Here is a 27545-nt window from a genome sequence, read left to right as displayed (position 1 = left end):
GCAGCGAGCTGGCCAGGGCAAAGCCTGGCAAAGTGTTTCTAAAATTATCTATAATTTACTTGCTATAATCTTAAACCACTCATTCAAAGTTTCTATCCAACTAAAAAAACTACGACTATCTAGTAAATATTTATTCAGCACCCACTCTAAGCCAGGCACGTTCAAAGCACTAAGGATACGTTAGTCACCAAACAGGCAGAGTCACTGCTCTCAGAGAATTTCTGTGATAGTAAGGAATCCTAATCCACCTCTGCTTCATTCACAACCTAATGAAGAAAACACAGCTCCTCTCCCTCCTTCACACAACTGACTGTCTCATGAAGGGAAATAAACACAAATTATACATTCTAAGAATAAGGTGCGATCCCCGTCTAGTGGAAGACCACACATTTGCAAAAGGTTACAGTACAGACTGGCATTAAGGGTTGAATTGTTTCCCCATCCCCCAAAAGACACACTGGCGTCCTAACCTCCAGCTCCTCAACACATGACTTTATTTGGAAATAGGGCTATTGCAAGTGCAAATAGTTAAGATGTGGCCACACTGGAGTAGAGTGGACCCTTAACTCAATATGATTGGTGTCCATATAGGAAAACAGCCCTGTGAAGACAGGGGCAGGGAGAATGCCCCGTGACTACAAAGGCAGGGATTGGCGTTAAGCAACCACAAGGCAAGGAGTGCCAAAAATTGCCAGCAAACCACCAGAAGCTAGGTTTCAGAGAGAGCATGGTCCTGTAACACCTTGATTTCAGACTTCCAGCCTCCAGGACTGTGAGATAGTAGATTTCTGTTGCTCTAAGCCATCCAGCTTGTGGCTCTTTATAATGGCGGCCCTAGGAAACTAATCTGCCAGGCAAGTGTTGTAACAGAGTGTTATAACCCCCAGCGGGACTTTGACGGAAACAGGAGGAAACAACTTTACGGTACCTGTGATGGGTGGGGAAGGCTTCCCACAGGAGCTGCTGTTTGCACAGTGCCTTGGAATAGAAGCAGGATAGACATGTGATAGAAGTCAGGACACAAAGGTCCTTTTAGGCTGTGTCAGGGATGAAAAGACATGGCCTGTTTAGAGCTGCCAAATTATAAGGCACTTGGTATGCCACAGGCACTCACCTAAGCCACAGACAGCGGATGCACAGAGATAGAGGACCATAGGCAAGAATGCCAAAGGTAGACGATGCCACTGGAAAGTGAAGTTAGACATAAATTATGGTGGCACAGTAGGTAACAGGAAAACTTTAATTATAAGCAAATGAACAGTATGATCAGGTTTAATTTTGGGGTAAGATTTCTTTGGTCACAGGGTATTGAATATACCTGAGGAATAAGGGCCAGTTACCAAGCTGCTCAAACAGATTATGGAGAAGCCAACCAAAGCAGGTGTGATATTGTGATAGAATAAGAAATAAGAATTTGGTCTTTATTCCAGTTCCTGGCACAGAGCTTCTAAAGTCCTTGGAATTTCCTGAGTGACCGGTGAATAGAATGTCTTTTGCTATTCTTAATAAGCCCCTTTCAACCACACCTGAGTTTATGTTAACGAGGGGAGTCTTGGTGAACAGGGGCTGGAATCAAGGCAGTGGGAACAGAGGGGGAAAAGTAGAACTTAGTCTTAAGAGGTAGGACAGATGTCTGATGGGTGTGGTGGGTGTAGGGGGCATGAAAAAAAGTCAAGACTAGTTAAGAGCACAGACTCTGCTGCCACAATGCAGAGTTCAAATTCTGTCCCAACCACTTACCAGCTGTTTGACCTTGGACAAGTCACTTAACTTCCCTTTCCAGTGTCCTCACCTGTAAAATGGAGACCTTTGCAGCATAAGGTGTTTGGGACGATGTCATGACTTTTAATATAGACAAAGGCTGAGGCATATTAAGTGCTTTGTCTGCATTCACTGTAGCAGCAGCAATGTGTACACAGGAATTCTTGGGCCAGGAAAATGAGATTATAAGAACATTTCCAAAAACAAAGTTTTGTGAGAGCACCGAACAGGAAGAGATTAGCCTCTGGTAGAGAGAAGCTGATATGAGAGCAGATGGAGCAAAGACACACAGGTCAGAAAGGGAAAGGTAGATGGGGTGAGACTGAAGATGGTGAGGGTAGCAGCATAATAGTCAGAAGAACAAATCTGACTCCATATCACATATGTTCCCTTGGCTCTAAGCCTGTGCCCTGTTTCCTGTGTTTAGTCATGCTGGTTCTGCACCTTTTGTAAAAGAATGTTGCCCATAACATGAAATATACAGTATAGCCCATTTTCAAGGCTCTAACTTTGAAGAGTGTAACACTTTTCCATTTGTATAGAGATTAAAAGTTACAGAACAGAGGGTAACATTTGACTTGCTGGAGGTTTACAGGAACATCATGACCTGACCTATGTGGATAGGTGCAAGAACAAAGGATTCCGACACCAAGAAATTTGCAACAACCAACCTCACCGCCTCCCCTTTTTAGTATAAAAGCAGCCTAAATTCTGACTTGAGTAAAATAATTCTCCAGAACATCAGTCTGCCAACTTCTCGGTCGGCTGGCTTTCCCAATAAAGTCATTATTCCTTGCCCCAGCACCTCATCTCCCAATTTATTGGCCTGTCTTGCAGTGAACAGAATGAGTTTGGACTCAGTAATGACAGGATCATGGGGAGCTGCTATCACAGGCATGTCCAGAGACAGAAGGAGAGCAAGATCACAAAAACTTTTCAAGACCAAGCCAAGGAACCTATGCTGCAGTCAATAGAGCTTCAGGAAGCAGAGGCTTCCAACCAACGTGCTCCGGTGGATACCTGGTACCCACACCACCTTCTTGTGGTAACCCACCACCTGCCTCCTTGAGGAATTACCTCTTCACCACTGGATAGGTCTTTGGGACTATCAAGAAGATTTGCCCTCCCCTGGCCAGGGGTAGGTACCAAGTCCAGGCCAGGCCACGCCAAACAGACTCCCCTCTCTGGGAGCAGCGTGATGAAAAGACTGAATAAGGCGGGGGTTACCAGACTCCAGCAGTGGTGCCAGAGGGAGCTGTGCTACCTGCTTCCTGCCCTTTTGAGCAACTGCTTCTATCCTACGAGCCCTTCTACATTGCTACAGTTAATCCCTTCTTGGTTTAAATTAACCAGACTCAGCGTCTGTGGCTAACCACCAAAGACCCGCTAACACCCGAATACAACTTAACACATGGGCCTTGTTGACCTCTTGCTTTCAGAATAGAGGTACTGGTAAGAGAACAGCAGAAAGTTGGAGGACACAGCCCACTGCCTGGCAACCAAAAATCACTACCTGCATCCACCAAAGGTATGATGTTGGACCTGGCTCTTTCTTCTTTCCCTCAGAGAAACCAGAGCCTTGTTGTCTATCCTATATTCAACAGAGTGTGTGATGTGTGACAACAGAAGTTATAATATGACCTGGATTTCCTACTTACATCAATCATTTCATTCATCCCTTTTTTAGTTTTGTGGACACCAAGAAAGGGGTGAGTTCTCCCTTCTGAACATCGTTCCACCCTAGGAAATCCACTGACTCATTTCCCTCATCAGCACATTATTGATGTTAAGAATAAAGGAAACTTCTCAGATCAGATCAGCGCATCTCTCCACCCTGAGCCCAATTGTTCCCTAGGCTTTGTTCAGTTGAGGTTAGGTTTCTAACCCACGGGCCCTCCAGCACTGCCTCAAGCAGAGACCATTCACATCTCTAAGTCAAATCTCTATTTCCACCAGAATCAGTGTCCTGATCCTTTCAAGTTCTCTTTCAATGGGAATGCTTGCAATATTCTTGTTGCTACATCTGAAATTAGACATTCTTCCCCTTACTGATGCTTTGTACCTTTCAAATGTATTCACTCACCAGTCCATACACACTACTTGTCATGTGTTAGAACCAAATGTAGGCAGACTGTTATATCCGACGGAAGTGAATGTTATTCATTTTGTATCCCATGCCTAGCAGAGCACCTGGCCTGTGAAAAGAGGCCCAGGAAGGTTTCCTTGTCATAGGAAAAGTTTGCTTCACTAACAGCTACATGCAAAGTAGATTCCAGTGGCCTATCATAGGGTCCCCTGGGACCCTCATCTATCAGGGTCTGTGGAGTGGGTGGGACTCCGGGGTCATTACTGCCTGACCCAAAGTCCTAGCCCCTTCCCTTCCGACTATGCGACCTCAGGCTAACAAGTGCACTTTTGAAAGCCTTAGTTTTCTCTGTAGAATGGGATTAGTAATACATGCCTCGTGAAAAATCGTTTAAAGTATTAAATGAGAAAATGTATGCAAATCATTTAATACCTGGCACATTGTATTTAATAAGTGTGACAATATCTGGTACAAATTTCACAATCACAAATTCTGGCGTGTAAGAAACATAACTTTATTTCCTATAACTCACTTTAATTTCTGATTTGGGGCCCCGATCTCGCCTTATATGAAAAATAAAACTCTGTGAAATAGAAACATGTTCCCTTGCTCTCTTTCCTGTCTGAAGCTGTCCCCTCGTTCCAGACATGGCCACCTAGCAATGGTGGGAAGAGGGGCTCATAGCCTCCTTCTCAGGATATAACTCATCTCATCCAATCCTCGATGCAAGCAATGAGCAGAGCTTTCTTGAATGGCTCCCTGGAGCAAGTGATCCACCAGGATGTTGGCACACCACAGGCAGAGGCTACTCATGTCCTATCTTACCAATGCGCACCCCGCTGTGCTGTCTGAAAGACCTTTTCAGGTCTCATTTGGTGCCTGTGCTGTAGGAATTTGTCGATGTCCTGTTGAGTATCTGCAGAGATCTCCAAGGCCTTCCCCAGCCTAGACACACCCAGCAACTGGTTCTACTGTAAGATAGTCCCGTGATGACAGGCAGAATTCCTCCATGAGATCAACCGCCTCCTGAATATCCCTTGGGGTGGCAGGCTCTCACATTTCTAAATCAAAGGGGGCAGGTGGTACCTGTGTCCCCATAGCCTCAGGGCTCTGCTTGAGATGGGGAGCAAGAACCAGGCACAAACACAGAGTGAGGAGGGGAGAGGAGGAGGGAGGGAGAAGACACAAGAGAGACAGGAAAGGAGAGAGAAAAGAGAGGGTACAAGGGAGGGGGAGAGAACTGAGAGAAGAAGGGAGAGGGAAAGAGGTCTTTCTTGCTTCTTCTCTATCACTCCCCTCTCTTTTCCTGGACCAAAGGTCTTTCTCTACTCAACAAGGAAGGGATGAGAGAGGGAGAATGACAGGGAGGAACTCCATGAGGATTTTTCTGACTCATCACATTTACTTCCTCCACCTTAGTTTCAGGCTTCTCTTTTGCATTTAGAAGCTAACAATTACTATATTTTCTGCCATTTGCATCTGACAACTCCTCTGGGGGTAAATGGTGGCTAAGGCAAGGAAGGAAAAAAAAAAGATTGATGCAATCACTACTCTCTGATATCTTTAAGACAAACGACCCAATAAAAATGAGACTTGAGTGCAGATGTTGATGCCCTCTTTGATTTCAGTAGCTCCAGGAAGAGCCCCCAGTGCAGCAGGTGCGGCCCCATGAGAGGTCGAGTTCCATGACTGTCAGGAAAGCCTGCCAGGCTCTAGGAAGAGAGAAGACCCCAGAGCCCCAACCCACAGGGGATTCAGGATGGGAGCACAAGCTCGGGGCTTGAATCAATCTCTGATCCAAGTGTGCCCATGGGTTTTAAATGGCTTTTATTTTCCCCTTTTCTTCCAGACAGCTCCTGCCTGCCTCCCTTATCTTATTAATACCAAAATCTTTTTAGTAGCTTCTTTTTCTTCTTCTTCTTCTTTTTTTTTAAGCAGCTTCTTGTCTTGGGAGCCAATCAGCTATTTGACTCTTGTGCTGCATGCTAGCCCCCTCAATCACATACTCTAGGACTGCTAGCTGCTCTTTCCTTTTCAGCTACAGATGGCTTCATAAAAGCCATTCTTATTCTGAAAAAAGTCCAAGTGGTAGCTGGATAGTCATTTAAGATGCAAATCAGGTTATGCAGGTGGCATAAAATAACAGCAGGCTTTAAGAAGCAAGGATGAGAGGTGGGACTGACACAAACACCATGATGAAAGCACAACTTCTCCCGTCTGCTTTCTTTCCTTAAGATCAACGCCTCCGCAGTGGGGCTGACGGCTCTTACCTGCAGACAGTCTAAAGAAAATTCTCAACAGAATGCTCTCCCTAAATTTCTCTTCAAATCCATCCACATCCTAGACCAAGGTGAGCAAACTTTTTCTGTAAAGGGTCAAATATGAAGTATTTTCAGCTTTGCAGACTCTGCTGTCTGTTGCAACTACTCGATTTTGCCAATGTAGTGGGAAAGCAGCCCCAGACAATACGTAACTGAATGAGCATGACTGTCTGCCAATAAAACTTTATTTATAGACACTGAAATTTGAATTTCACCTAATGCGCATATGTCATGAAATATTATCTTTCTTTTGATTTTTTTTCCCTAACCATGTGAAACTATAAAAACTATTCTTTGCTTTCAAGTTCTGCAAAGCAGGGGGAGGGCCAGGTTTGGCCCACGGGGCATAGTTTGTTACCCTCTGACTTAGATCATCACAATCTGATAGGATAGATCTCAGTTCTAACAAACAACTAGCTCTGGTCCCAAGTAATACAGGACACTTCATTAACCTACCTCTTTTTGAATCTATGATATGGGAGGAGGATGCGAGAGTTTATACATTTCTTTAGAAATAATGCAAAATCATAAAATGCCCATAAACTTCAAAAAACAATTTTCAAAGACAGACAATATAGTGGAAACTCATTCTTATTTATTCATTAAAAGTGAGACAAGGTCCCTTATTGGCAGTATTTTTATTGGCCTGTGTTGAATAGGCCTATTTTCAGTCAAATAAATTGCATTTCTTTGTGTATAGTCTATGGTCCAGAATTTTCATCTGTTCAGTGTAGCCTTACCACTACCACCTATTTTCAGTTTGAACTGTAAGTTGTTCATACCCAAGAATCTTCTTCTAGAACAACTGTTAAGGCTCACGTGGCTCATGGTTGACAATGTACTTGAGCCCTGGTCACCTCCATGCTATAGATTACAGAGGCATTGCTCAAGAACCTACCTTCCTCCCAGTAGCCTCTCTACCAATTAAAAAAAAAAAAAAAAAAAAAAGCATTTCCCTACTCCACACTCAAATTTCCTCCATGAACGATGAAGTCTGATTTGAGGAAGCAAGTGAGAAAGAAAAAAAGAATGAAATGTGAAGGGTGCAATTGCGCTGAGGGGAGGGGTGGAAATACTGAGTTGAGCAGGGAATTACAGAACCTCCCTTGAGGATGGGGAGCCCAGTCGAAGGTGACTTGTGCCTCACTTCTCAGTACAGCCCAGGGAGCCTGCTGGCTTTGCAGGAAGTCCTCTGGTCCAGTTTGGTCCCCAAAAGTGCTGGGGCACAAAGCATGAGACAAAAGGACATCTGAACTTTTCTTACTGGTGTCTGTCCATCCCATCCCCCACCCGGCCCCAAAATGGCCCAGGAGAGGCCAGCCCGACCTCAGGGATGTGTAAGGACAGAGGCAAAAGTGCAGCAAAGACAAGGCGCCCCCGTGCGGACGGAGGACAATTATGGACCGCACAGCCCTGCCCCCACTAGTGGTCAGCTCATCTTCTGAGAAAAAGAAAAGTGGTGGGAAGGGGAGTTTTCCAAATAACTATTTACCTAAAACCCAGAATAAATTTTACCTTAAATTGACAAGATTAAATATTTTCTGCAATTAGGAGAAGGAGGGGCTCAAGAATCTAAACTAAGCAGAAGTAATACAGCAGTAACAGCAGTAGTGCAGTGGCAATGACGGTAGTGAGAGCAGAAGTGACACAGCAGGAGGAGTCGCAGTCACGGTCATCGTCGCAGGAACAGAGCAGCAGCAGCACAGTGGTAGGTAGTGGTGGGAGCAGTAGTGACCATATTTGCGTACTTTCTATTCGCCAGATCTGTTTTAGGTATTTTACATAAAAGTGCTCATTTAATCCTTACAATGATCCTATGAGATAGGTATTTGTCCCCATTTTATGGATGAGAAAAACTGAGACACAAGAAAAAGATAAAAAGGATGAACAAAGACTCAAATATTTGTCCAGTGGATGAATGGGTTCATTTATGAAATCAATCAAACAGGAAGTGGTCCCCACAAAAAAAAAAAAAATCGTTAGGATGGTGACATCCCAAAGTCACTGGCAAAGCTTTCTAGTGCTCTGGATTTAGAAACCAAAGTTGGGGAGGAGCCTTTAAAAGAATTAACTAGTAAGACAACAGAGATAACAAAATTTACCCCATCCCTTCACATGAGGTCACAAGGGATTCCTTTATCCTTCCTCTGAAATAATGGTATTGCCTGTATCAGCTTCCAAAATGAGGTTTCTAGAGCCAGTTTTTCCTGCTATTCTGCAAGCAGTGGGCAAGGCTGAGGAGGGGGGCAGCTGGCAGGAAGAAGAGATCATTAGGCCCAGGTGGGCCACTGACTGAAAGATTCCTGGAGCCCACTGCGACTCCTGGTCCAGACAGTGCCCCCTCTAAGCCACGGCCCCATCTCTTTAGGGATTTAAGACCCTATCAATTGATGGCTTTCTCTCCATGCAGAAGTCCTGAGTGGTATTTATTTACTTTAAACTTAAAGTGATTTTAAGTTTTTTTTTTAAATGGTGGTTCCCTGCTCAGTCACAGGGAAGGTGTGTGGTCCCAATGAGGAAATGAGCTGAAAGGACCCCTGGGTGTGCGCAGAATCTGGCCTCCCTCTCCCTGAGAAGACAAACACAGGCCCTGGCTGATCATGCCACCTAGTGGGCACACGCGTTCTCCTGGGAGCCTCCTTCCATCTGAAATGAGGGTGCCCAGCCATCAGTTAAATTATCCCATCTCACAGCCTATGAATTTCAATAAATCTGCCATCTGTTCACCTTCTGTGTGGGAGTTCAATCATCCTCCTGGCAGCGGTATTTCCTCCAGCAATTACCTGTGCCTGTCTCACCTCTCACGGAGCTGCAGTGGCATCCCTGTAAAGCCCACAGGTTTTAGACCGCGGTTTCTGTAGACAGGACCGTCTCTACAGCTGGGACACAGGAGACTACCTACACTTACTGGGAGGGGGCCCCAAAACCTAGTGAAGTGGGCAGGCGTTCCTCTGAGCCGCACAGCAGAGCCACAGAGCCTTCATTTCAGGCCTGTTGAAGGTCGCCCCTCCTGCATCGGACTGTGGCAAAGTGAGAAACAAACCTTCATTTTGTATCCTACAGAGATTTGGGGTCGTTTGTTACAGCTTCTTAAATTTTGATGACTGTTAATGATAACTTCCTGTAGAAAAGTGGTCAGTAGGACACTCGTCAGGACACTGACCAGTAGGAATAGTAATGGCCCTTATTTTGTGCCTGCCCAGGATCTAGTAGCCTTTCTTCTTTCTTCTGAACCCAATCCCCTTTCTCTAGCACCTTGATTCTCCTGAACTTGAGTACACACGGTTCAGGAAGGGACACCACCTTCCCTCTCAGCTCGAAGGCCTGGCAGCATCTTCCAGCCCCCTCATCAGACAAATAAGAGGCCATCGTGGGATGTTTTGCTGTAACTACCGTGAGAGGGAAACTCTTTTTCCATCAGGAAGGCTAAGCTGGTTGATATAAGTCTGGAGCTGCTGGGAGGCCCCACAGAAGAGAGCTTGCCCGGAACACAGTGGGCATGAGGGCTGACTAGGAGAGAAGTGAGGAGAACGGAGAGGGAGAGAAGGAGGGGAGGGCAGAGCAGGAGAGAAAGTGGAGGCAGGAAGGCAAAGGGGGTGTTGGGCAGAAGGGACCTGAGCTGGGGCCAAGAGAGGAGAGGTGTAGAGTGTGAAGGATGGATGGGGATGAGAGGAGGAGCAGAGGGAATGGGTGGCAGGGAGAGAGTGTGTGGGGTCAGAGAAACTGGCAGGGACAGGGGGAGAGAGATTGGCAGGCAGAAGGGGGAGGGGAGCAGGGGGGAGGTTTGGGGGAAGGGAGAGTGGAGGGAGGGGCAGTCAGAGAGAGAAGGCCCAAGGAAAGACAGAAGGAGGGAAACAAGGAGAAAGAGGAGAGGATTCATGGCTCGGGATGAGAGCTAAGACGAAGGGGCAGAGAGGCCAGGAAGGAGAAAGGGGAGAGGGAGATGGGAAGGGAAAGAGGGAGGAAGAAGAGAGATCCTTCTCTGGGTCCCTGGCTCCAGCCTTATCTCGTCAGCCTCATCCCTGGACTTCTCTGTTATGACTCGTCCTCTTTTGCATCTACCCACTTCAGCTGGGGTCCTGCCGCATGCTAGAGGGTTGGTTTTTTTTCACATTCTCCAAAACAATCTTAAAAACAGATGAAGGCAACCTAAAAGTGTCAAAACATGGACACATAGTTATGTCAGACAGGCAACAAAAACATATTGACTATCTTCTACCGAAATGAGAATTTTCAATATTCCAAGCATCTCTATCAATTCATCCTTTCAGTCTTTCCCAACTGAGTTCTTCAGTCCTCTTCTAGCCTGGGACCTCACTCTACTACACTTGCAGGCTGGATTCTTTTCTCTCTCTCTCCCTTCATCTTGTTCCCTATTCTAATAAGTTGTTCTGGATTGCTTTCTCGCAATGTACCTGGCCTTGTTTCTGACTTTCACACAATTGATCTGAATTCTGTACGATTCCCGGGCATCAGCCTCTTTGGTCTCACATCTACTCTCAGCACTGCAGGTTGCTCCTGAGGCACAGGAATTGGGTCCCACAGGCTGCCAGCTCTAGTGCAGCAGCTCAAATCACCCCATGTGAGTCGACAGTGAGCTGAGACTCATTATTCTGCGTCTTCCTAACATCACAATTTCAAGAGCAGAAGCAAGAGACACTTGTGTTGAAAGGCAAGCCAATGCTGGAATTCACCGGGGGCGGGGTGGGGTGAAAATGTGCTTGCAACAATGAGCAAATGCAAGAGAGACAGAGAGAGAGAGATTGTGTGTGTACCTGGGGCACATATTCTAGAAAGAGCAGAAGATAAATTCAAAGGGTCCAGTTCTCAAATGCTCATCAGAGAATAAAATACACTGGTTCTCTCTCGAGACAGAAGGAAAATGACACAATGAGTGGAATTTTAAAAGGCAAAAGAAGGGAAATAGCTTAGCCAAAGCCAAGAGAGCAGTTTTACAAGTTAGGGGCAAACCTCACTTCTTCTTTTAATGAGAGCATTGGAAGGGGGTGGCTGGCAGGGAGCCCCACCTACCAGGGACTTATTTATTTTCCTAGCACAGTTCATAGCCATTCAAGCGAAATGACACATATGACATCTGAGTGCAAGGTCTTTTTCAAAGAGAAAAATCAACCCAACCAAGTTAACTGTCCTCACTCACCAGCCCCCATCCACCCGCCGCCAGCCCTCCCATGTTTATACCCAAAACCACAGCCAAGAAATGGTTCCATCCAATCCCAGAGGCTTGAGTTCTTTCTGCTACTCTCATGCATAATTTACTAACATAGACAATTCCTGTCAACAGTGAAATTCGTATCAACGAATTTCAAGGCTCTATAAAATCTGAATCCAGATAAAAGGACACTGTAGGTAAAGAGTTCATTTTTTTCACTTGTTTTTTCTTTCACAGGGGAGAAGTGATCATTAAGAAAACATTCAATTTAAGACCACCCCACTCCTTCCTTCATCTGGAACTCCACATTCAGGGGCTCAAGGAAAAACGCAGCCCCTTCACTTGGGACAGGAGAGTGACCCTGAATCCTCATCCCTCTTATTAACCTGTGAAATGAGGTGAGCAACTTGAAAGGAAACGCAAAGCACCTTATCTCTTATTCCCCCAGGCCTGCTCTGCACCCACAGCTCCAAGACCTGCCCCGACCCCTCCTTTTATCCAGGGCAGCAGACCTCCCTCCAGCCCACCAACCCACACCACCTATGACCATGGCCCCCCACCCCTCCTACCCTCCACATTCCTACCTAAGGAATTGCAACAACTGTCAACTGAAAGAAAAATCACACAACGTGAGAACTGTGAGTTAAGTTTTATCTAGGGCAAAATAAGGACTATAGCACGGGAGACAGCATCTCAGACAGCTCTGAGGAACTGCTCCGAAGAGGTGGGGGAGGGGGGACTCAGTATTATGTATGATTTTAGTGAAGGGGGGCACGTGCAGTCAAGCACACATTTGGCGGAGGCTTGCCACTAGTCACGAGGAGCAGACATCCCAGGAATGATTTTAGTGCTTTTCTAGATACGAAGCAACGCAAGAATCAGGGCTCATAAGACCTTCCCCTGAAAACATCTAACTATCTGAAGGCCTGTTCTACCAGTTCTCCCAGAGCACAGGGTGCGTCATTCCTGATCTCAGCCCTGAACTCCTTTCAGGGTGTGCTGGAGGTCAGTGGCTGCAGTGGCTCATGATTTAATCCAAGCACAGGTAGATGTCAAGTGTCAATGCAATTCACTCCTTGCAGAGGCAGACGGCAAGTGCCGGTACTTAGCGGTACAACTGAAACTGAGGGAGGGATACAGGCGTAGCCGGCCCGTGCTCCTCCGAATCCAAGGTAGGGAAATACCCTGCTTCTTTCTGATCTTTCTCTGTTTGTAAAAGGGTTACGGTCATTCACCAAGGGCTCGCCTCAGTTGTATGTCCCTGGGGGTTGCCAACTCCTGTTCCTCTGCAGTGACCACCAGAACCTCTCCCTGGACCTGCAAGGGTGAATGCGACTCGAATGCCTTGTACCAATGCCAGCAAAAACTCAAACATGAGAGACGATTACAAGATGTGATATTACAAAGAGAGCAATCAGCTTTATCCCCATCATTGTAGCTTTTTAGGAAAAAAAATAGGTAGAAATAAGATCTGTTAAGACACCACAAAACATAGATTCCATTTTTTTATTTCCAAATATCTGCTTGCTCTGCCAAGACTCAGGTGACCATTTATAAAGATTAACCTGGCTATATGTGCAAGGATTCAACCATCCCCAGATGTTAACACCAGGCTGATTTTACCTTCAGCGTCCCCTGAAAGACCAGAGAAGTTTTGGCCATTCCCTGTAACCTCAAAAATGACAGTGACACTAGTAATGCCAACAGTATCAGCCACATGTGCTACATAAATAAATTTAATTATCACAAAAACGCTCTTTGGGAGGTACTGTTATCTTGCCCAGTTTTATAGATAAAGAAACTGAGGCAAAGAGTAAACTACTCACCCAAGGTCACACATCCAGCTGAGTCAAGACTTGAATCCAGATCTCTGGTCCAAGAGCCCATGGTCTCAAGCATTCCACCCCACTATCCCCCTCTGCCCACTGAAAATAAGGTATTTTGTTACACAATATTAGCAGATAATGCATTTCCAGTGATACTTTCTGAATCAACAGGACCTAAGAAGAAAAGAAAGCTGGATGTTACTCAACCAAAGAAATCAGTAGAGATTATTTTGCTCAAATCTTTCATGGGAGAAATCATTCCATTAAGGTTTTATGGCCCGATGTCAAGAGGACAGTTTGACTTTATTTCCTGGACTCCTCTGGTTTTTAGTGGGTCCCAAGTGAGAAATCTGCTGGAGACTTTTCAGTGTTGCACAAAGCTGCCAATCACACTTATTGACTTTCTGTCCAACCAACAGTGGCAAGAGTGACATCATCCCCCAATCAGGGTAACAGATCTTGACAGTGAATGAGCTAAAGCTTTTTGCACTCCAGAAAGCAATTATTTTCTGGAAAAAAAAAAAAAAACAGTCAACTTCTTAGGCATAATGAGCCCACCTATTAATCCTGTCCTGCTACTCTTGCTGATTCTGGAAACAGGGAAGAAGTCACGCCTTATTGCTCTCAAATTTTAAAGCCATGCACACCATCAGAAGCAAAGGACTTTTCAACTATGTCCTTCACTTGATTGTGCTTTTCTGCAAGCAGTTAGTTGGGCACCAACTGGTGGAGAACAGAAGCTGTTTAATCGTCACTTTAAACTTTTATTTTGGTTTTTGTTGCCCAGCATCTAATTTTCATTGAAGCAACAGAGCCCTTTAGTAATTACAAAGTGCATTCACTTCCTTAACGAGTTGAAAACCTATGTCTAACAAAGGAAAGCAATAATAAATTGACTTTGGGTCACTAAGAATCCTTAATATTAATGTAGGGAGACAGTGGAGGTCTCTTGCAATGTTTTAACTGGACCATTGTAGATGAATGAATCGCCAGGTAGTGCCTCAACCCCAGATACCTAGCTCTGCTTATGCATTTCCTTCTAACGAGGACTGAAATCTGTCCTCTGTTAGTGAAAAAGAGTTGCAGAACTCGGAGAGAGGTGCAGAAACAGAAAAGCACCTAAAGGGTCAATAGTTGTAGAAGATACAATAACTGTATGGAAATCCAAAGGATGCTTTCAAGATTTGGAAACATATTGATATTGAAATGAAACACAAATGACTTGATAAGCGTAGTCCTGCACAGTTTTGCTTACCCCATGTTAATTCTATTTCCACATTTTGGGGGACAGAATATGACACGATGTCTGCTATATGAGGGTGATTTTAAAACTTGTAGTTTTAAAAAGAGCACTTTGGCTACCATGAGAACCAACCAGTTGGAGGAAAGCAATACAAGAGTTTAGAACAAAAACAGTGCAGAAGCTGTTGCAGTAATTCCACGGGGAGGCATCCCAGAAGGATGAAAATGAAGACAAAGGGAAGCAGGTGGGTATGGAAGAGATATTTGGGCAGTAGCGGTCAGATATTGGTGGTGGGTTGGATGTGGGGATGAGGAGGAGGTCGGAGTTAAGGTTTCTGACTGAATGGGTGGTAGTGACGTGTACCGAAAGAGGGAACACTAGTAGAGTGAAGAGTTGTGGACTAACAAGATAAACACATTTTGGACCTATTGAATTTGAGTTACCTGCAAGACATCTAAGTAACCATGAGACAAAAGTGATTGGATATGCACTGTAATCTCTAAGGTCCAGGCAATGATCTACTATCCATCAGACGCGGGACTAGATGCTGGGGGCGGAGCAGTGAAAGAGTCAGATGTCAACTCTGACCTGTGGAACTTGAAGTCTCGGTGAAGAGAAGGGCATTAAACAAAAAGTCACTTAAATGATGAAAGGCAAGCCATAAAAAGGATGTATTTCCAGCTGGGCAAAGGCCAATTACATCAAATGGTGCTAAGAGATGGAAAAGGATACTGACCGAGCTCTCTATTGGATTTGGTAACAGGGAGATCATGGAAATCTTGACAAGAGCTATTTTAAGTTGAATCCCAAAGATAGAAGCCAGAATCAAGTGAATTGAAAAGAAAGCTGCAAAGTGAGGAAACAGAGATAGTGACTATGGAACATTTGTGCAAAAAGTTTCTCTGAGAAGGAAAGTAGCAAAATGAAGTAGTAAGTAGAAAGGGACATTGGTCACAGAAGAGTGACTTAAGATGGATGATTTTAAAGCATGTTTGTATGTTGCTGGAAATATTCCAGCAGAAGAGGAGAACATGATGCACCAGAGAGAGGGGACGCTGCATGAGCCAAGTCAGTAAGACCAGAATAAAATATTAAAAACACAAGGGTTATTCTTTGGGGAGCTAGTGATGGAAGGGAGCACTCAGGGAGACTTGAGGTACAAATAATGTTCTGTTTCCCGATCTAGGTACTAGTTAAGTGTGAAAACGCAGCAAGAGGTAAGCTTATGTGTGCTCTTTCCTGTGTGTATGTATGTGTCAATAAAATTTTTTTAAGCAGTATTGGAAAGGAGGACACAAGACCCATCATTTTTTGCAACTGATATGATTGTCTGCATAGAAAATCCTGACAAATTTATAAACTATTATAAATAAGCAATTTTAGCAAAGTAGCTGCATATGAGAACATACAGGTCAACTGCACTACAACAAAAAAAAAATGGAAGAAATAATTTTTTAAATACACCATTTAAAACAGAAACAAAAACTATAAAATAGCTAGTAGGAAATTAGCAAGATCTATCTTCAACCGGGATACAGAAAACTGTGATATTTTACTGAAAGATATTCAGGAAAACCCGAACAGAGCACTATATGTGTTCATGAACAGAAAGAGTTGATTTTGTAATGATGTCAGTTTCCCCTGAACGGATGCAGAGACTTGATGAAACTCCAATCAGAACCCCAACAGGATTGTGTGGAACTTGATAAACTGATTCCCAAATGCAGATGAAAAAGTAAAGGGCCAGAGACAATACACTTCTAGCAAAGAAAGGGAAGGAGGATTTGCCCCCACAGAATGTCGAGACTTATTCTAAATGTAGGTAACTACCTGTAACGTAGTGAGGACAGTGATGGTGGCACAGAGCTGATCTGAACAAACCACCCAGCGTGTGGAACTCTGTTATGTAACTAAGGGGTCCATGTAATTCATTACCCAGACTGCAACACTAGAAGTGAAACTGATTCATAATTATGTCAGGCCAACAAAAAGAAACCATCTTGACCTGGGCGAGTGAGGGTGCCTGCTCAGTCTATGACAAATTTGGAAGAGAACCAATGGAAGCAGATTTTCATGAGAACAAACACACTTTATCTGCAGATCCAAGTGGGAAATGGAGTATGGATAAAGATGTAGGTGGGCTGTTAGATTTGATGATGGGTATCTGGCCTGCCTTACCACTTTTATTTCCTCAATAAATTCTGAGGCAAGGTCATCAGCTGAAGGTAAATGGGAAAGGAGCCTCGGGGTGGTGAGGTGGGGAGAAGACAGTTTAAGTGTTTTAGAGAGTAGAAGAATGAGTAGACGAAGCAGGTGTAGTAGGATTGGCAAGCTGTGTCAAGGGCTCACTTCAGATTTATCTCATGAATATGATGAGGACCATTATGCATTTTTCTCCTGCAACATTTAGCTGCTTCACAAAAATGACAGACTCATCTAAACTAGGTACAATAAGAATACAGAAAGAAGAGGGGGATGGTGGACAATGAACACATGGTAGGGCAACAGATAAGAAGTCTGCCGGGAGACAGGACTAGAGAGGGTTTGCTGGGAGGATGGGATGGGTGTCAGAGCAGGTTCCTTAAAATCAAGATGGTAGTGACATTGCCATTTTGGGGTGATAAAAGGTCAAGGGACCATGGGAATGGGGGATCTGGAAATAACGTTATTTAAGTCACAAAATCATGCATCATAAAACGTTAGTGCTGAGGTCCAGAGAGATGAAGCAAGTTGCCAAAAGTGGTAAGTGAGAACGCATACTGAGCTCTATGTGCCGGCATCCCAGAGGTGAAGGCGTAACAAGCACCCCAGCCACACTAATGAAAGGGAATCTTCTGGGCAGTTGCAAGCTCTCTGTCACTTATTTTATTAACTTGGAGAGCAAGCAGGAGAGGCCAGAAAAGGCACAGTTGTATTTTTATTTTTAAATCATTATGGGAGCCAACTAGGAAAACGATGAATAAGAAAGTTACCAAGTATTTGCTATGTGTGGGCGCTGTGGCAGCTATCCTGGTGGCGCTCTGAGGTGGGGTATGTGACCTTTTCCTTACAAGCTTATTAGGAGAAATGGACTCACACAAAAAAAACCAAGGTAACAGCAGGACGTGGTTGGGGAGAGGTGCCCAACTCTACCGGGGTAGCACTGAGGGGTGGACTAGGGGAGTTTGGGCCAACACTCTCACTGTCCTAAGTCTGCATTGTACAGTAAGTGCGCCTGCCACACAGACACAGCTTCTAGGGACACCCTCCTCCGCTCCTAGACTGCACCCAAGCCACTCCCACTCAGCACCTCTGCGCCTCCCACTGCAGGATGCCTAACATCTCCTTCATGTCCCCTTGGAATCATCCTCGCCCACATCACCAGGAGAGGCACAGCTTCAAGTTCATTCTGGATTCTACACTGATAGGAATGGAGTGAGTGGGAGCCAAAAAAAAAAAAAAAAAGAATCAGAAATTCAAATTTCTTCAAAACCCAGGTTTCACTGTGAATCTGGTTGACATTTCTTCTTTTTCTTCTTTCTCCAACCTGAGTCCTTAGGACTTGGCAGTTGAGAGATGTGAGTTTGCTTCCAGTGAGACTGTGAAGCCACTGGGATTGAGTTCACGGCCAGGTGCACCTGAGAATCAGGCCCATTACGCTGCAGTCACAGCCTGCATTTGGGAACCATGCAAAGTAGAGCTGCCCGCGAGCTTCCTTTCCTGCACGTGACAGCAGGGCGACGTCTCAGCTCTCTTTAAAATGAGATTTCTGGATCAACTCTGGTGTTCCCACAAATGGCAATTTACATAAACGAGCAAAAAAAAGAGCCAAGAAATACTGCCTTTAGCTTGGTGACTTTCTAGGAGAAATGGCCAACACTCCTTTGATAATGATACTGAGAATGTTTTCAAGATTTTATAATCATCTTCATTTTCAATGTAACAATAACCACTGACTTTTTCTGAAGACAAAAATAGAGATAAATAGGTGGGGAGGGTATAGCCCAGAAGGAGAGCACATGCTTAGCAAGCCCGAGGTCCTGGGTTCAATCCCCAGTACCTCGATTAACAAGCAAATAAATAAATCTAATTACCAACACCCCTAAAAAAAATTTAAAAAGAGGTAAATGGGAATTACAGCTCATTTTCTTTTAAAATTCTTGGCTGCTCCAACTATAATGCTCTTATTTAAGCTATTCGATTTTCCTTGAACCCCTAGAGAAGGGTGAGTGGAATTAAGAGGCATTCACACCCTCCCAGGACCGTGCTCAGGCCTGATATATTTATGATGTATGCCTGTGTGCCTAGAAGGGTCTGCTCTTACCCCTCTTTCGGGTCAGAAACACCCAGGATTAGGGCTCTTCTAATCAGTTTCCCACAGCCTAGTCACCTCCTAAATGTCTCCACTGTGCTTCTACTCAGCCACAAGCATCCATTCTCCTTCTGTGTGCTCCTTTGAGAGTAAGTGCTCCCATTTAAATTCTGAAGACCAAGGAAATCGCCCCTGCGCACGCCATGTGAACACTAGTCCACACAGCCTCCTAGGGAGGACACAGCATGAGCTCACAAATCTGGGCGGGACTGAGGAAGCCCCAAAACATCATGTCCAGGTCCTTCTGTCCCTAGCCGGGGTCTGGGCAGCCAACACTCTATAGCAGGGGCTAAGGAGGGAGAAAATGAGACTGACTTCTAAGCTCCAACTACCTGGGAAACTTTTATACCCACAGGGGCCCAGGCTGTACCAGAGACCCAATGAATCAGAATTTGGGGGAGTAACTTATTTTGGAAAGCTTCAGAAGAGACTGATATATACAGGTGAGGCTGCAAATCTTCCTCCTCCCCTCTCAGTACCAGAAAATGGGACCTTCTGGCTTCACAGAAGACCAGTGTTCTGCCTCTCTCCTTAACCTCAGGCCTAAACGTGGGCTTGTGTGACAACCTTCCCTCCTCGAGGTGCAGGTGAGGATGCCAAGATATCAAGCGTCACATGCCATTTAGATGAAAGACAGTGTCACACTCCCCTCACATGGGGCTCTGTCTGCTTTCTGGTTAGGAAAAATACCCAAGGGCCAGCCTCTGAAGAAAATCTTTTGTTTTAACCCCCAGTTAATACAGACTTTTGCTTGGCCCCATTTCGAGGCCATGCATTAAGAGCAACAGAGAAGTTTGTGGTGGAAGAAAGCTAGGGGTTCTAATGACCCCTCCTCCAGCAAAGCCAAGATGAAAAGAGGACTCACTTCAGCTCTGTTTGAATAGGAGACAGGTGAACTCTGAAAGTAAATTACCCGGTTCCTCCAGCCGTAGCAGAGGCACAAGATATTTCTGTTCCTAAGCAACAGACTGATGCCTTTATTCCTCATCACTGCTCCAACAGGAATAATTCAATTCCCTGTTTCCCTTGCAGCACCCACCCCCCCGCCCCACTTCCTACCTACCTGCAGAACAGAGGCTTAAAATGGTACCCTGCCCCTTCCCTGCTGCTGTTCCCTGACACACGGACAACAATTTCTGAAAGGCCCAGTCCTGTTCTTTTTGGGTACAAGGAAAGGAACACAATCTAGAACGCCATCTGTCATCCTGAAATAGCCAACAGTGGCACTGTTTTCACCCAGCAATTATCAAACAAATGGAGTCATTGGAAAGAGTCACAGCTGTTCCTCTGTTATCTCAGTACAAATATGACACAGGGCACGCAGGTTTTGTTTTCTGCTTTGTATCTCCTGTACGCCGAGCAAGTGATAATTTCTCAACCTCCCAGCAGAACACGAGTCAAAGTGTGTACTCCACAACTGAGTCATCCGGGCAAATTAAAAATCCCTCGTTATCTTGACTATGTGGGTCAGGATTTCACTCAATGTGATTCTCATTTAGAAAACTAATGCAGTGAACTCCCCATTTCTGAGTGCAAGGAAGCTTTTTCATCTCAAAGAGACATCAAGTTTTCTCCTGGTTAAATGTGACCTAAAAGAATGATTGGTACTTCTGAAATCTGTATGTTAGCACTTTTCACAAAAAAAAAAAAGCAAAATTTTGCAAAATTAATACTACTTTCCCATTATCATCCTTCATCCTCCAGTCAAAAAGGTGTCCTGTTGAAATAAATGTCTCTAGTAAACTGAACACACACACTCATTCCCACATGCCTGCATGCGCACGCACACACACACCCAGGCAACCCTATCCAACATCTGTCATCCTTTTTTGTTCACTTGCATCCCAACCCTGTTCCTATGATGGGGAATTCCCAGCCTAAGGAGGCAGTGCTCACCTCCCACAAGGACAGTGAACATGCCAATGACTTGCTTTCCCAGCTTCCCTGCAGCTGGGACAAAGGCACATGATGTAGTCACCACAAACCCACCCAAGAGTACAGAGATCACCCAGAGCTCCCTCTGGGCACAGAGATGCTACAGGGAGTACAGAGTCCCCGCATCAGCAGGGCTGGTGTGGGCAAGCAGGGTTTGGTACCAACAGCATCCAGAACGCAGGCTGCAGGCTCTGACGCTGTGTGGAATCAGGAGTGCCCTCCAGCCCAGCTCTGCACACTGCCTCAGGCTCTGTTCTGGCTTCATAGCCACCACCTGACCCTCCAGCCTGCCCAGTGACCCTGAGAACTGGGTGATGTCCTTCCAAATACTTCATTTGCTGCTTAAATCAACCAGCACTAGTTGACTGCCACCACTAAGAACTCTAAGTCAAAAAGTATTTTTTTAATGGTTTAACCATGTGAAGACCAAAAATATGCTTTCGAGGTTTTGTTATCCTTCAAAATTTTCCTGCTCGTTCCCCATTCCTGAGTCTCCTTATTTTATGTATACCCAATACACAGACGTTTCTCTACCCCTTGAAAAGCCCCTGAGTTCTCACTTTCAATTAGGAATGTAACCAGAAGTAGGAAGATATGTTGTAGGAGGAAGATGCAGGTTGCCACAACCACTTATAAGACTATTCCCTGAGGAATCAAGAAGGATTAAATATCCACCTGATAAAGCCACAAGTCTTAACACCAAGCGATGCACTGGCAGCCCTCATCATTTTTGAGCAGTGCCTCAAACTTTAATGTATATGAACCTCATGGGGTTTGTGTTAAAATGCAGACACTGATTCAGTAGGTCTGAGAGTCCACAGCTACTGGTCCACACCTGACTTGGCCTTGCAAGGCTGCCAGGGGCTCAGGCACTACTCCTAATTTGCCAAAATAAAACAGTCCAAGGCCCAAAAAAAAAACCAAAAAAACAAAAAAAACCAAAAAAACCCCAATGTGCTCTCTTTTCATTTCCTAGAGCTCATCTCCTACACCTCTCCTTTTAATTTTATATTTAGAATAACTCAACTTATAGTGGAAATACATTCCATTATTTGGCACATGACTCAGGCCAAATGAAAAATTTCTATGTGCAAAGTGTTGAAACAGGGTTGAACAAGGGAGGGTATAGCTCATTGGTAGAGCGTGTGCTTAGCATGCACAAGGTCCTGGGTTCGATCCCCAGTACCTCCACTAAAAAAAAAAAGAAAGAAAACACTTCAGAATTATATTAAATTATTTTTAAAGTGTTAGAACATATGAAACAGATCTTGCTTCACTGGTTCAGAAAATGTTCAACTCTGTAAAACTAGGCTATTTAATACAAAGGCCACTAAGACTTTCAGTTCGGATCCTACAGGTTAAATGGTTTTAGGGACCTCTACCATTCTTTGGTTTCCAAGATTCTCACTTGGGTGGGCCTTTAATTTTTTTTCCAAATGTAAATTAAAAGTATAAAGGCTTCTCTTTGAAGCACAGTAACAAAAGTATGGGGACACAAAGAAGAAATATTCTCTCTACCTCACCCTGATGTAAAAACACATTTTGTGTGTATTTTCTCATCTCACCCTCTCCTCATGCACCTGATGGAGTTTTAAACAGCAATGCCTTTAAAAGGGGAAGGCCTGTTTCTTTCCAGTATTAACAAAGTTGTCTTGCGAAGTGTTGCGCATGGAGAGTTCACACCCACCATCCTCTGCAGCTCATACACCACGTCAGCAGCTTTTACCCGCAAAAGCGGCCGTCATATTTTTTCTGATCATTACCCAAGTCATTTCTGAAGGCAGAACGTACCTGTAACAATGATATTGCCTCATTAAATGCAGCCAAAATTTCACAGTACATAAGAAAATTAAGAAAAGGCCACAACCCTTTTTTCACACATCTAGAAACAATGCAGTCAGCCTACAATTTCCTACAAAACCACAGGGTAGCTAGGAACACCATCTAACTTTTGACTATCTTAATAGGCAATTCCATCTTTTTATATCATGATGGACAGCTTGGATTAATGCTCAAAAATAGGAAATAGCTCAAAAATTAGGGATATTTTATCACTTCTCTTATGAATATTAATCCTCTGTGTCTTACGAGGGGATTCTCTGCCCGCTTTGCCTCTTTGTATTGTCCCTATTCAGGTGAGGGAAGTTTTTTTTTAGAATTAAAAAAAAAAAAAGCATCAAAGTTAGGTTGTAAATGTATCCATAAAAGAAATTTGTTCTCTGGCAGATATTCAAAAAATGTCAGGATTCATGACCATGACCCTTGGGACTGGACAGAAAGCAGAAGGAGTGAAGGCACGGGGCAGGCAGGGCCCCGGGGGGAAAGAAGGAAGAGAAGGAAGAGGGGGATTGCTAAGAAGAAGCCAGGCAAACCCACCAACCACAAGGAGCTGGAGATGAACCAGGAAGACGTGCCTATCCATCCTTTGGACCCCAAATTCACTCCTGGCTGGCTGTGAGCAGGGCAGGAGCCCTTCCGATAATGCGATAAACCTGTGAGTCTTTCCCTCTGGGTGTAATGTCAGAGTTACAGTCTTTCAATCAGGGCTCTGTTATGTTTGCAATAGCAAACATTACACTACATTTAACATCAAATACTCAAATATCACAGGTTTTTACAATTCACATGTTCTCTTTCCCTGGGATCTATCTACAGTCAATATTTTCATCAGACAATTCTCAGTAAAACACTTAGCCCTCCTTTCATGAGAAAACCAAACAGATAAGGCTATTTAATTTGCTAACATCGCTCTTTCTCTTTGAATATCATGTTTTAGCATAATTCTTTTCTATATTCTACTCAAAATCAGAGTCTGTAAACTTAATTGTGTAACAAAAACAGTTAATGAAGTATTTTCACCAAGAAGTAAGAAAATTGTGCAAAACTAAATTCAGTTTTTAGAGACTGAATTACATGTCCAAACAGACAAGAGCTAACTCCTCTCCCTGAAGGAGAAGAAACCAACAGGAACTATGAAGTGTGATGAGGGCAGTTAAGCCAAACTCCGGAGATTTCCCAAACCGCAGGGCAAAGCGCAGAGAGTTCAGGGTGGGAGGTGCCTCTGGTCTCAGCAGCCCAGCTCCTCCCTGCTTAGCCCCGCTTCTCCGATTTTTCTCTCAAGAAAGAAAAGGGTCAGGCAAGGCAGAGTGAGGAGTTGGGGCTGCAGAGATCCGGTTGATTTCAGGTGAAGTAGTGCAGGGAGATCTTTTATGCAGGTGAAAACTGGTCTACAAATGGGCTGTATGAAGACTTTTTAAATTTCTGTAAGACAGCTACAGGTATGAAGATGCACTGTGCTCAAAGGGAAAATTATAAATAACCCAGACCTAGGTTATGTCTGTAACCTAGAAAATAGTGTATGATTATGCATTTGGTAATTTATTACCCGTCAATGAATTTTATAAAACAATGCATCAAATGATTATAATTGGATTTAAAATCAGCATACAGAGCTGTACACATAGGGTGATTATAACTAGTAATAACAACTACTATTTACTGAACAACTCTATATATTATTTCCAATCTATAGCACAATACTGCAAGGGAAGTATCATCATCCATACATTTTGCAAGTAAGAAAATGAGGCTTAAAGAAGTAACTTGTGCAGCAAGACGGGGGGTCTTGGAGGGCATCATGCTAAGTTAAGTAAGTCAGACAGAGAAACACAAATACTGTATGATATCACCAGCATGTGGAATCTAAAAAAAAAATGACAAACTAGTAAGTAAAACAAAAAAGAAGTAGAATAACACAGAAAGAACAAACTAGTGGTTACCCATGGGGAGAATGGAGAGAGGAGGGGCGACACAGGTGTGGAGGATTAAAAAGGGGGGTCATTATGGGATTATATGAACTCGTGTGTGTGAAACTTTTGAAAACTAAAGCACTGTAGAATTTAAAGACTCATTCAATTACAAAAAAAAAAGTTGAGTAACTTGCCCAAGGTAGAGTGAAAAATAGAAAACTAATACTTTATTGTAGAATTAAACAGCTCCAAAATCTCATTCCACTAATAAAACTGCCCAAAAGTTTCATAGAGGAAAAAAAAGCCTGAAAGGAACCTTGCTAAGATGGTATCATTGTTTATATAATGACACTGTATTATTTTATTTTATATAAACAGCTACTTCAAATACACTCCATGTAAGCATGATGAAGACAGAAGTGGAAGATACAAAGAGACTTAAATTAATGAAGGTGAATAAAATAATGCCTGAGATGAAAAATACACTGGATAAGATTAACAGAAGAGCAGAAATTGTAGAAGAAAAGATGAGTGACATGAAGACATAGTAAAACTATCCATAATAAGACACATAAAGAAAAAAGATCTTTAATAAAAGAGATTCAGTGGCTTCAGGCAACATCACACAGCCTAACATGTAACTGGAGGGCCAAAGGAAAGCACTGTAGAAAAAAATATTTGAAAAAAGAAATGGCCAAATATTTTCCATGTTTGAAGAAAATTATAAAGCCACATATCTAAGGAGCTCAACAAACCCAAAAGATAAAGATGGCAATAGACTTCTCACCAGCAACGACGCAAGCTAACAACACTGCAACAACTTTAAAGCAGTGAACAAAAAAAGATGGCGAACTAGAATTCTATACCTAGCAAAAACTTCCTTCAAAAATGACAAGTGCAGCGAATATACGTATGCATATGCATGAGTGGGACATGGTGCTGTGTACTAGAAACTGACACATTGTAATTGACTGTACTTCAATAAAAAATCTTTTAAAAATGACAGATGCAGTAAAGACTTACAGACATACAAAATATAGACGACTATATCATAAGAATCCCTGCGTGTGTTAAAGGATGTCCTTCAGTCGAAGGACAATAATGCCAGATGGATATCTGGATCTACAGAAGAGAATGAGGAATGTTGGAAATAGTGAAAATGGGGATAAATGTAATTTAAAAATTTTTTAATCTGTTCACAAGATCATTTTAAAGCAAAGATAATAACAATGTATTTTTGGGTACATAACACATCTAGTGGTAAAATAATGATAAACAAGAGAGGGGAGGTGACTGTACAGTTCTCAGGTTCTTACCATCTATGGAAAGGACTATACTATTATTTGAAGGTGGACTGTGATAAATTTTTAAAATATACTGTTAACTCTAAAGCAACTACTAAACAAACAAAAAGGTATAGCTAATAAGAAATAAAAAACTAAAACAGAAACATAATACTCATCTAAAAGAAGGCCAGAAACAAAGAACAAAGAATAGATAAGGCAAATAGAAAATAGTAAGATAGTAGATTTAAATCCAACAGTAACAATTACGTTGAAGAGAAATGGCCTAAATTCACCAACTAAAAAACAGATTGTAAGATCAGATAAAAAGCAAGACTCAACCATGTGTGCTATCTACAAGGAACTCACTTTAAATTAAAAAAAAAAAAAACCAAAAAACAGAACGATTATAAGTGGGAAGAGAAAAAAAAATGGAAGAAAAAGATAATCACTAACCAAAAGAAAGCTTAGTGACTACACAAAGATCAATGTAGATTTCAGAATAAGGAGTATTACCGGAAAAAAAAAAGGATCATTTCATAATGATAAAGAGGTCAGTTCATCAGGAGCACCTAACAATCCTGAATGTGTATTCAGATAATAAAAAAGCTTCAAGATGCATGAAACAAAAACTGATGGAATTAGAAGGATAAGTAGACAAATTCATAATTACAGTTGGAGATTTCAATACTCAATTTCAATGATTAATAGAAAAAGTAGGCAGAAATTCAGGATGGATGTAAAACATTACCAAAATACTACCTAACAAATTAATCTAACCGGCATTTATACAGCACTCCTCCCAACAACAGCAACAAAAATACACATTCTTATCATTCTTAGTCTTATTAAACCAAGACCATCATCTGGGCAATAGAACAAGTCTCAATAAATTTAAATGGACTCACCTCACACAAAGTATGTCATGTGATTACACAGAGTAAAGTATGAAGTCAATAACAAAAAGGATTCCAAATATCTGGAAACTAAAGAGGACACTCTTAAATATCCCACTGAAATAAGCCACAAAAGCAATTAGAAACTATGTTGATCTGAATGAAAATGAAGGCAAAATATATAAAAAGGTGTGGGATGCAGCCAGACTACTGCTTATATAATAAAAACACAAAGATTTAGAATCAATGCTTCCATCCTAAGACACTGGATAAATAAGAGCAAAGCATAACTAAAGCAAGCAGATGAAAGGAATTAAAAAGGTGAAAGCTGAAAATCAATGCACAAAAAAAAAAAAAAAAGAAAGAAAAAGAAAATCACTGAAACCAAAAACTTTTTGATAAAAACAATAAAATTGATAAACTTCTAACCAGGCTGATCAAAATTAAAAAGAGAAGACAAATTATCATTCTCAGAAATGAGGAAAGGAATCTCTAGGAATCCTATGAATATTAATAGGGTAACGGGAGAATATTAGTAGTAAATTATGCCAGTCATTTGTACACTCTAATGAAAAACAGTATGGTACTGGCATAAAAACAGACACATAGACCAACGGAACAGAACAGAGAGCTCAGAAAAGAGCCCACGCATGAAGAACTCCCCCTCAGGCCCTCCTGCGTCTCGCCGACTCTCCCTGTCACTCGCCTGCTCCGGGTACCCGGGCCTCCTTGCTCTTCTTCACCTACACCGGGCACGTTCCTGGCTCTTCCTTTTCATATCCTCTGAGGACTTTTGGGATAACATTTGAATAGGAAGATATAAAATTCATGTGTTAATTTGATACGTTAGTTGTGAGAGTTTTTTTTCAGCTGTGTCAGTTTTAGATTTATTCAAACCACTCAGGTTTATTGCAAAAGGACTGG

At 43.1% G+C, this 27545-nt stretch overlaps 1 protein-coding gene across 1 annotated transcript in view; it reads right to left on the bottom strand.

Moving 5' to 3' along the window:
- The window catches only part of SYT16 (synaptotagmin 16), a 212661-nt gene that overhangs the window by 163824 nt on the left and 21292 nt on the right, over positions 1-27545 (bottom strand). The window lies entirely within an intron of this gene.

The sequence above is a fragment of the Camelus dromedarius genome, chromosome 5 (genome assembly GCF_036321535.1).
Source record: "Camelus dromedarius isolate mCamDro1 chromosome 5, mCamDro1.pat, whole genome shotgun sequence".
NCBI classification, from domain to species: Eukaryota; Metazoa; Chordata; class Mammalia; order Artiodactyla; family Camelidae; genus Camelus; species Camelus dromedarius.
The sequence above is the reverse complement of the archived record's forward strand: the minus strand, read 5'-3'. Positions and strand labels throughout refer to the sequence as shown.